Source organism: Quercus suber, unplaced genomic scaffold (assembly GCF_002906115.3).
Source record: "Quercus suber isolate HL8 unplaced genomic scaffold, Cork oak 2.0 scaffold_1013, whole genome shotgun sequence".
Lineage (NCBI taxonomy): Eukaryota > Viridiplantae > Streptophyta > Magnoliopsida > Fagales > Fagaceae > Quercus > Quercus suber.
The window spans coordinates 93,065-104,521 of NW_027070425.1; the positions used below are offsets into that span (position 1 = coordinate 93,065).

Genomic DNA, 11,457 nt, shown 5'->3' on the forward strand with positions numbered 1-11,457 from the left:
TTGTTCGAGGTTCGTTCTTCGAGGTTTGTTGTTCGTAGTTCGGGGTTTGTTCTTCGGGGTTCGGTGTTCGTTGTTCGTAGTTTGGGGTTCATTGTCCGGGTTCGTTGTTCATTGTTCGGGGTTCGTTGTTCGTTGTTCATAGTTCGGGGTTCGTTCTTCGTTGTTTGTAGTTTGGGGTTCGTTCTTCGTTGTTTGTTGTTCAGGGTTCGTTCTTCGTGGTTCGTAGTTCGGGGTTCGTTCTTTGTTGTTCGTTGTTCATTGTTCGGGGTTTAGGGTTCGTTGTTCGGGGTTTAGGGTTCGTTGTTCGTTGTTCGGGATTCATTGTTCATTGTTCAGGGTTCACACGCACAAGACATTATTTACGTGGTTCGGCAATTTGCCCACGTCCACGGAGTTGCAGGAATTTCACTATTATCAGGGAAAAATACAAAGTACGTCTACTATATATATCCTACAGGGATAGGACACCTTTCAATTTCATTAGATTTATGCTCAAGGACCTCATTACTACTCTTTATTTTCGAAGATTCATCTTGTGTATTGCTTTTAGGAATATATTTTTCATTGGTTTTTCCACTATGAAGAGTAGTTATAGATTTAGCTTGACTCACTTTATTTTTAGAGGAACTACAATCATCAACACAAAATTGACCTTGGGAGTTTGGCTGTAGTTGAGATGGAAACTTACCCTTTTCTATTGTGCTCATGGATGTGGTCAATTTAGTGAGAGTGGTCCTAATGTCATTTATGGCTTGTCAGTTCTGACTATTAATGGTGGATTGAGTTTGAATGAGTTGTTGCAAAGTGTCCTCAAGACTTTCTTTGGAGGGAGATTATAGAGAAAATAATTTGAAGAACCATGTGTAGGAGGTGCAACCACATTATCATTCCTCTAACTAAAATTTAGGTGATTCCTCCACCTTGAATTGTATTTCTCGGAATAGGAGGAAGAGTATGATTTTTTCACCATGTTCATAGCATTTGCTTGATCATGCAATACCTCTTTAAAAGCTGGAATTTTAGGGCATTCATTGGTAGAGTGTTCCATGGTCTCACAAATTCTACAAATCTCATTAATTTTAGGTATAGTATTGATTCCATTGACCTTCCTTCCATGGCTTCAAGCTTCCTAATTAGACTAGCCACCCTAGCACTAAGGTTATCATCTTCCCTAAATTGGTACTTACCACCTCCAAAGGGGTTGGTGAATGCTCTAGACCTATCTGAGGTATTAGTGGTATTCCAAGATTGGACATTCTCAGCTAAGAGATCAAAATAATCAAAAGTCTCATTAGGATCTTTATTCAATAACTCTCCATTGCACATCATCTCTACAAATTGGCGCATCTTTGGAGCTAAACTTTCATAGAAAAAACTAATTATATGCCAAGTTTCATAGCCATGATGTGGACAAGCACTAAGCAAATCTTTAAATCTTTCCCAACAAAGATAAATTTCTGGTTTCGCCATTGATCTTTGAGAGCTCATAGGCATAAATGCGGGACTTAAGCGTGCTCTGAAGGCCTTACGGTCTCACATTTTCCTTTGGTTTTGGATTAATGGTTGCTCTACCATTATCAACATCTTGTCTATGCCTTCAATGGCGTCAGAGCCCTTAGTTGTTGTTATTTATTTATTTTGGTAATTAACATTTTTTAGTTTTTTTAAATTAGGAAATATTTTTTTTTAAATCATCTAAAATGACATTGTTTTAGTTAGTAAACGACAACACTTAACAAAAGCCTAACAGATGATTGAATTGATAAAATTTGAAAATTAAAGAACCGAAATAACAAAACCAAAATTTAAAGGACTGAAATGAAAAAAAAAAATATGAAACTTATAGGGTGAATTTTATATTTTAGCCTAAAAAAAAAGTTGATTTATTTTTCTGTGAAGTACACCTCAGACCCATGACCCTTTGATTGACCCGATTGATATATATATATATATATATATGGAGAGAATCTTGTGGGATTTTTTTGTTGGGTGTGTATGGAATGACTTAGGGTACAATTATATATGGATGAAGAGTTATTACATCGTGTAATTTCTATCTCATTATTTTTACTTTCTAAAAATTATTAATTATATTTTAATTTTAATTTTCAATTTCTTTTAATTTTTTTTTAACTTTCTTATCAAATGGTTGATATTAAAAATTAACTTTTTAATTTCAACCGTTGAAAGGTATTGCATAGTACACCTCTCAATCCTGCAATTATTGTTTCTTTTCATTTTTCTTTTTCTGTTTTGCTTACTATAAATTATCACGTAATATTGAGTAGTCATTCAAGACAATGAGGTTTTAACACAAACAGGAAGAGGGGAGAGAAGTGACAAGACATAAAAGAAAGCAAAACGTGTAAAGGTGGAAAAAAAAAAAATTTAAGGACAGATATATGGTCCATGTAGTTAACTTGGTAGGTGTGAAAGTGAAATGTTCAAACTTCCTCTCTGAAGTTAATAGCATTTTCAATTAAAAAAAAAAGTTAATAGCATTTAAGATAACTTTTTAAGTATTATGTGACTACTCAATCCTGTCCAAAAAAAAAAAAAAAAAGCAAAAATTAAACTTTGAATCAAAACTTTATAAAGAATAGAGTCTATAGACTAGAGCATGAAGCCTTGTATTTAGATTCCGTTCATTTATCTAGTGAAATGAGAAGATCGTTTAGAGCATTCTCATTAGGTTTGTTATATGTGTTAAATGCTATAATATTTGGCATTTGACACATGAAATCCCAAAATATAAGTTTCATCAGGTGTTTTATATGTGCCATTTTTTTGCAACATGCTACAGTACGCTCTCAAATTTGAGAGCATACTGTACACCTTTACTCTAATTTATATTACTTTTTTATTCTCGTTGGGTCCACTTCCTCTGTCTCCTCATCACCTCTTTCTTCACTCTGTCTCCTCATTCCTTCACCGAATTGGATCTGCTCTCTCTGTCACTTCATTTCTTTGCTCTCTCTCTCTACTCCACGTCACTGCCTCCCTCTCCGACGAAACCTAGGAGCATCAAGCCACGCCATGCCACACGAACCCGACATACCCTCTCAGATCGCCGTCCACCAACACAGCCACACGCCGACCTACACTCTCAGATCGTCGTCCACCAACACAGCCACACGAACCCGACCCACCACATCCACAACAACCCATGGCCTGATCACCACGCCACGCCACGCTGCCGAGCTTGTCGTGCCATCCACCACGTCATCGGAACCTCCCACCATCGGATTTCTCTCAATCAGCTTGCAGTGGTGGGTTTTGCTTTTGGGTTTGTTTGATTTAGGATGTGGGTTTGTTTGATTTGGTTGTGTTTTTTGTCGTGCCGATCTCTCTAGTTGTGGGTTTTTTTTTTTTTTTTTTTTTTGCTGCAATTTGGGCTGATCTGATATTGAGTGATTAATTGTAGTGGTGTGGGTTGATTGTGGTGGTTATTTTTTGGGTTGTTGTGGATTTTTTTTTTAATAAGGTGGTGTTGGTGGATGTGGATTTGTGCCGGTGGTGGCTGTCGGTGTTGTTGCGGGGTGGTTGTTGGTGGCCGTTGTTGCGGCGTGGTGGTTGTGCCGTTGTTATTGTTGATGATGATGAGAACTGGAGAGCAGTTTAATATTTATTTTAATATGTTGTAAATATTATTTTAATGTATAGAAGTGAAAAATAGAACATCTGATAAATGAGATGTTGTAAAATGATGTGGTAAAATAGTAAAGTAGGTTTTTGGTGTGTTAAAATGCATTTTTTATAGAAGACCTGATGAGAATGCTCTTAAAAAAAAAAAATCTGTCAATAAAATCAAACCTGAAGCCATAAAATGAATTTGGAATGGTGAGTAGTCTAATCAGTGAAATTACTAATGGGACCAGGCATAGAGACAATGACAGAATCGATAATAGAGGCATAGATAATACTGCTCAGTCATGCATGCACACCACACGCTTTCTCTAAACTACTAGTGCCTATGAAGCTTTTACAACTGCAACACGCTTTCTCTAATATGAAAGAGTAACTTGTTGGAAATGAATGATGACCCAACCCTATCCCAACATAATCACAAATTGGCCAATCATATTCAAAACACATGTAAGCCCATGCCAAAGAGGCACTTGCTTTAACAATCTTTTTTTCATAACAAATTTTAAAAAATAATTTCTAAACTATTATCCATTATTTAAGAAATGAATTACAACATTTGTATTTTATTATTATTATCTATACTATATAAAAGAATCCTCTTCTTTAAATTGATTTTTATTATCTATGTTAAAGTTTTAATATTTTTATTTATTTAAAAAAAATTTTAAAATGATAATAGATGTAAATTATTAATATTTATCAAAAAAATAGAAAAACTTTTGAAATACAATGTATGTGCTTGATTCTAATTATTATAAAATTCATTGCATCCTTGTATACCTTCATTTTATTGTATCTCATTATGCCACTCCCACCTACTCTACTTGTCTTCATTTAACATACCTAGTGTACCTTAGCTGCTCATTTACTTTTGTTTTCCTTCGCTGTGTTTTATGCCGAAGCCCATTTGAATATTCAACTCTTTAAGAAAATTTTTAAAATAAAAAAATAAACAAAAGCTGGAGGAGTGGCCAGATAAAGACTTAAAGCTTTACAAAATTGATTAAAGGAGCCCAACGAAATTTAAAAAAAGTGGTTGACAGAAAGCAAGCTATCAATCATCTTCAAAGCCTACTCAAGCCTACATATTTTACTTGGCTATATTTTACGGTATGTGGTTGTAAATATTCTGACACTTCCAACTCCAACTGTTCAATTTTCCACCATCCTTTGTCATTTCCAATGTAGTCACATGCTTGGGTTCATAAAACTAAAAATCAGTACAAAAGAAAGTACTGGCTCTTGGAGTATCTCAATGGCTTGAATACTTAATAACAAGTACAAAAGAAAGCCAAAAAAAAAAAAAACCAAAAGAGAAGTTAGCATCTGGAGGTGAGGACGAAGCAAAGAAGAAGAGTAAAATGCTTGGGTTAGTCATCTGGAAGTTAGTCACATGCTTGGGTTCACATGATGAAGGTTGCTTGCTGTGACTTGTGAGGGTTGATTTCTTCATTTTTGCTTTTCTCCTTCTTCTTCGTTGTCATCTTCTTCCTCTGCTTCTTCTTCTTCTTCTTCTTCTTCTTCTTCTTCTCTATTTTTTTATTTTTATTTTTCTCCCTTTCATTTGGTTCCAGATCTTAAAAAACCCAAAAAACTGCTGAAGTGTGGGCCAAAACTTTGCCGAAAAAAGGGAACCGTTCGAACTTCAAAAACCGGTCATGGTTCTCAGAATCGTCCGGTCCGACCACGGTTCGCACAGATTTTTACTTTTTTTTTTTTCCATAAAATGGCTTTTGAAGTTAAAAAAATCACAAAACTCAGAGGTTCGCTGTTTTTCCGGTTAGACCGTACGGTCCAGTCCGAGTTTCAAAACCATGCTAAAAATACATGAGAAGAAGACGTAGAAAATGACACTATTGCCAAAATGGTATTTTTTCATGACATTGATGTTCATCTTTTCCTTTAAGTCATTTATTTAAATCTACATTCTTTTTTTTCGTCTATTTGTTTGTTCTAATCAGTGAGATCTTTTGCAGGAAATTTGGAATGGAAGGTTTGGGAAAGATATACTTACAAGTAAGTTGATATATTATTATTTAATAAAAATAAAAATATATAATTGTTTATATCAAAAAAAATTATTTTCATTTTTTAATTATTGTATTGCGCCTTCTAATAATTAAATCAAAAATTTTATTTGGTAATATGAAACGTAAACTATTTTATTGATTTATGATTTTTATGCCAATAACACATGTTCTATATAGTTTTAGTTTCTAAGAAGCATATTCCCTACGCTTGTGCTTGTATTTAAGTAGTCAATTGTTTTTTTTTTTTTGGAGGATTGGGTGCTTGTAGATAGCTTGTGATACTATTAATTGTGTTTATGAGCTATATTGTGCTTTTGTTTGTACTAATTAAGGATGTCATTACTTGTTATGAAAGACCAAGTTAATCTTTCCATTATGAAGTAAAATTTCTTACTAATATGGAAATATTTTTTGGTGGCCCAACTTCTACAAAACTGGTTTAACAAAATCAAAATCTAAAAATAATGTGAATGTTTGTATTAAAAGTTTAAAAGGTAACAAAGTAAACAAAACAAAAAGTTATAAGTGCATTCACATAAATGTCAGGGTTTTTAACTAGATTTAGTCTAAAGAACGCACTTTTGTTAGTTGAGTTAATCTACTGTTTATAGATAACAATATCCCCCATTGACGAAAAAACGTGATTCTGATTATGCATTAGATTCAGAGGAAGAAGTTGAACTTAAGAAGAATGAGAGCAAGAATCGTATTCCTGTGGCATTAGCCGAAGCTAATGCTACCAAACAGCCAGCCAAAACTCTGAAGAAGAAGAAGTAAACAACTAAGACCCATCAACCTCAATCGCAAGGTGCTAATACTGGTGATGACCCTTCCACTCACAAGTCAAAAATCATATTTAAAGGATTTGAAGCTCTTATCAATGAACAAGGAGTCCAGTCTGATTTCCTTCTCGAAGACACTGTTGCAGACTTAGTGGAGGTGTGGAAATCTTTTAAGCAAGCAGAATTTGAATGCTCCCGACGTGAGGCACACTTTAGTGAGAAGCTCTTCGAGGCTGCCCGTGATATCTGCAGCTCAAGGTACTGATAGTTTACCTCATTATCCATTTTGTCCATGCTTAGCTTCTACTTATTAATGTCCTCTCATCATAAATGAACTCATAGAGTTACCCAAAAAAAGAATTTGGTCGACATTTTCATTCTTCAAGCCTCTTTGAAGATCTTAAATAAATGTCATTTCCCATTTTCAATAAATTTTCTACTTTCACCCTTCCATTAAACATAGAAAAGAGAAGGAAGCAAAAATAACTACAAAAGGCAAAAACAAGAATCAGGCAAACATAACAACTACATACAAGTACAACTCATATATCATAAACCCAGTCTCAACAAAAATTTTGAGCATCAGATGCATCTTTTTGCCACTTGAGCTGCCCATTTTTCTCAAAGTGGTTCATGATTTGTTGTGCACGGTTCACCAAAAGTTCATCAAGCACGTGGATGCCTTTAATTATAACATCTCTTTTGTATCATTAATGGTTTTTATTTATTTTAATTATAACCTCTCTCTCTCTCTCTCTCTCTCTTTTGGTATCTCTCCTATATATTGATATCTCTCCTCCCCCAAACAACCAAAACTAAAATAGTGTTGTACGTGGTGTTGCAAATCTAGAGCTAGCATTTGGAAGCAACTAATTAAGAACACAAAATAAGAGAGGAAAAAAACAAAATGGGTAGTTGTCATTTGTTGCACTTGCCATTAGGGGAGTGCATCAGAACATTCAATCTAGAGGATGCCGTGTGCAACCATGGCTTTTTCATGATCGCTCCAAACTCATGGATTCCATCTACTAAAACTCTTCAACGACCATTACGACTTGCAAACTCCGCCACCTCTGTCATGGTTTCTATCTCACACCCTCCAAACAATAGCTCTATTCTTATTCAAGTTCATGATATCCAAAATGTTTCTGTTGGAGACGAGAAAGCTATACCTGTATATGCTACTTTTTTTTTCTCTCTCTCTCACTCTCTCATATATATTGTTGAGTGGTGTTAGAGATACATACAATAAATTTTACTATATAATCTTTACAAATTAAATAATAAAAATAATTTAATACTATTTTTTATATTATTGAAATTATACCAATCACTTTCATTACAACACCCCAATCTATGAGTTTTTTTCTTTTTTTTGAAATTTGTAATAGTTTTAACATTTTTCATGTCTAGATTGGTTGTGCATATTGTGATTATATATGAATATGTTAATGGAATTTAGCATAAATTCAGCAGAAACAAGTGGGTCGGATGCTAAGAATATCAGAAGGAGTTCAAAGCTACGTGAGGGAGTTTCAAAACATGCATCTAGAAGCAAAGAAGAAAGGTTTCGGTTGACTTTTTCATTCTTCCAGACTCTTTCAAGATCTTAAATAAATGTCATTTCCCATTTTCAATAAATTTTCTACTTTCACCCTTCTATTAAACACAAAAAAGAGAGAGAAGCAAAAATAACTACAAAAGGCAAAAACAAAAATCTGGCAAACATAGCAACTACATACAGGTACAACTCATATATCATAAACCCAGTCTTAACAAAAATTCTGAGCATCGGATGCATCTTTTTGCCACTTGAGCTGCCTATTTTTCTCAAACTGGTTCATGATTTGTTGTGCACGGTTCACCAAAAGTTCATCAAGCATGTGGATGCCTTTAATTATAACCTTTCGTTTGTATCATTAATGGTTTTTATTTATTTTAATTATAACCTCTCTCTCTCTCTCTCTCTTTTGGTATCTCTCCTATATATTGATATCTCTCCTCCCCCAAACAGCCAAAACTAAAATAGTGTTATACGTGGTATTGCAAATCCAGAGCTAGCATTTGAAGCAACTAATTAAGAACACAAAATAGGAGAGGAAAAAAACAAAATGGGTAGTTGTCATTTGTTGCACTTGCCATTAGGGGAGTGCATCACAACATTCAATCTAGAGGATGCCGTGAGCAACCATGGCTTTTTCATGATGGCTCCAAACTCATGGATTCCATCTACTAAAACTCTTCAACGACCATTACGACTTGCAAAACTCCACCACCTCTGTCATGGTTTCTATCTCACAGCCTCCAAACAATAGCTCTATTCTTATGCGGGTTCATGATATCCAAAATCTTTCTCTTGGAGACGAGAAAGCTATACTTGTATATACTACTTTCTCTCTCTCTCTCTCTCTCTCTCTCTCTCTCTCTCATATATATTGTTGAGTGGTGTTAGAGATACATACAATAAATTTTACTATACAATCTTTAAAAACTAAATAATAAAAATAAATTAATATTATTTTTCATATTATTGAAATTATACCAATCACTTTCATTACAACACCGCCCCAATCTATGAGTTTTTTTTTTTTTTTTTTTAAATTTGTAATAGTTTTAACATTTTTCATGTCTTGTTTGGTTGCGCATGTTGTGATTATATATGAATATGTTAATGGAATTTAGCATAAATTCGGCAGAAACCAGTGGCTCGGAATCTAAGGATATCAGAAGAAGATGAAAGCTGCGTGAGGGAGTTTCAAAACATGCGTCTAGAAGCAAAGAAGAAAAGGTTTCGGTCGACTTTTTCATTCTTCCAGACTCTTTGAAGATCTTAAATTAATGTCATTTCCCATTTTCAATAAATTTTCTACTTTCACCCTTCCATTAAACATAGAAAAGAGAGGGAAGCAAAAATAACTTCAAAAGGCAAACACAAGAATCAGGGAAACATAGCAACTACATGCAAGTACAACTCATATATCATAAACCTAGTCTCAACAAAAATTTTGAGCATCGGATGCATCTTTTTGCCACTTGAGCTGCCCATTTTTCTCAAAGTGGTTCATGATTAGTTGTGCATGGCTTATTCATGATGACTCTGAACTCATGGATTCCATCTACTAAAACTCTTCAACGACCACTGCGACTTGCAAACTCCACCACCTCTGTCATGGTTTCTATCTCACACCCTCCAAACAATAGCTCTATTCTTATTTAAGTTCATGATATCCAAAATGTTTCTCTTGGAGACGAGAAAGCAATACTTCTATATACTACTTTTTTTTATCTCTCTCTCTCTCTCATATATATTGTTGAGTGGTGTTAGAGATACATACAATAAATTTTACTATATAATCTTTACAAATTAAATAATAAAAATAATTAAATATTATTTTTTATATTATCGAAATTATACCAATCACTTTCATTACAACATCGCCCCAGTGTATGAGTTTTTATTTTTTTATTTTTTTGTATTTTATAAATTTGTAATAGTTTTAACATTTTTCATGTCTTGTTTGGTTGTGCATATTGTGATTATATATGAATACGTTAATGGAATTTAGCATAAATTCGACAGAAACAAGTGGGTCGGATGCTAAGGATATCAGAAGGAGATGAAACCTACGTGAGGGAGTTTCAAAACATGCATCTAGAAGTAAAGAAGAAAGGTTTCGGTCGGCTTTTTCATTCTTCAAGCCTCTTTGAAGATCTTAAATAAATGTCATTTCCCATTTTCAATAAATTTTCTACTTTCACCCTTCCATTAAACATAGAAAAGGGAGGGAAGCAAAAATAACTTCAAAAGGCAAACACAAGAATCAGGGAAACATAGCAACTACATGCAAGTACAACTCATATATCATAAACCTAGTCTCAACAAAAATTTTGAGCATCGGATGCATTTTTTTGCCACTTGAGCTGCCCATTTTTCTCAAAGTGGTTCATGATTAGTTGTGCACGGTTCACCAAAAGTTCATCAAGCACGTGGATACCTTTAATTATAACCTCTCTTTTGTATCATTAATGGTTTTTATTTATTTTAATTATAACCTCCCTCTCTCTCTCTCTTTTGGTATCTCTCCTATATATTGATATCTCTCCTCTCCCAAACAGCCAAAACTAAAATAGTGTTGTACGTGGTGTTGCAAATCCAGAGCTAGCATTTGGAAGCAACTAATGAAGAACACAAAATAGGAGAGGAAAAAAACAAAATGGGTAGTTGTGATTTGTTGCACTTGCCATTAGGGGAGTGCATCACAACATTCAATCTAAAGGATGCCGTGTGTAACCATGGCTTTTCCATGATGACTCTGAACTCATGGATTCCATCTACTAAAACTCTTCAACGACCATTAGGACATGCAAACTCCACCACCTCTGTCATGGTTTCTATCTCACAGCCTCCAAACAGTAGCTCCATTCTTATTCAAGTTCATGATATCCAAAATGTTTCTCTTGGAGACGAGAAAGCAATACTTCTATATACTACTTTTTTTTATCTCTCTCTCTCTCTCATATATATTGTTGAGTGGTGTTAGAGATACATACAATAAATTTTACTATATAATCTTTACAAATTAAATAATAAAAATAATTAAATATTATTTTTTATATTATTGAAATTATACCAATCACTTTCATTACAACACCGCCCCAGTTTATGAGTTTTTTTTTTTTTTTTTTTTTTTTTAAATTTGAAATAGTTTTAACATTTTTCATGTCTTGTTTGGTTGCGCATATTGTGATTATATATGAATATGTTAATGGAATTTAGCATAAATTCGGCAGAAACCAGTGGGTCGGATGCTAAGGATATCAGAAGAAGATGAAAGCTGCGTGAGGGAGTTTCAAAACATGCGTCTAGAAGCAAAGAAGAAAAGGTTTCGGTCGACTTTTTAATTCTTCCAGACTCTTTGAAGATCTTAAATTAATGTCATTTCCCATTTTCAATAAATTTTCTACTTTCACCCTTCCATTAAACATAGAAAAGAGAG

The 11,457-nt window shown here is 34.0% G+C and overlaps 1 long non-coding RNA gene across 1 annotated transcript; it reads left to right on the plus strand.

Annotated features, from left to right (window-relative positions):
• The first annotated feature begins 4,797 nt into the window (after positions 1 to 4,797).
• LOC112032978 (uncharacterized) lies at positions 4,798 to 6,767 on the plus strand. Its single transcript, XR_010627166.1, has 3 exons — positions 4,798 to 5,515; positions 5,625 to 5,664; positions 6,340 to 6,767. It is a non-coding gene; the product is annotated as an uncharacterized LOC112032978 (long non-coding RNA).
• The last annotated feature ends 4,690 nt before the right edge of the window (positions 6,768 to 11,457 follow it).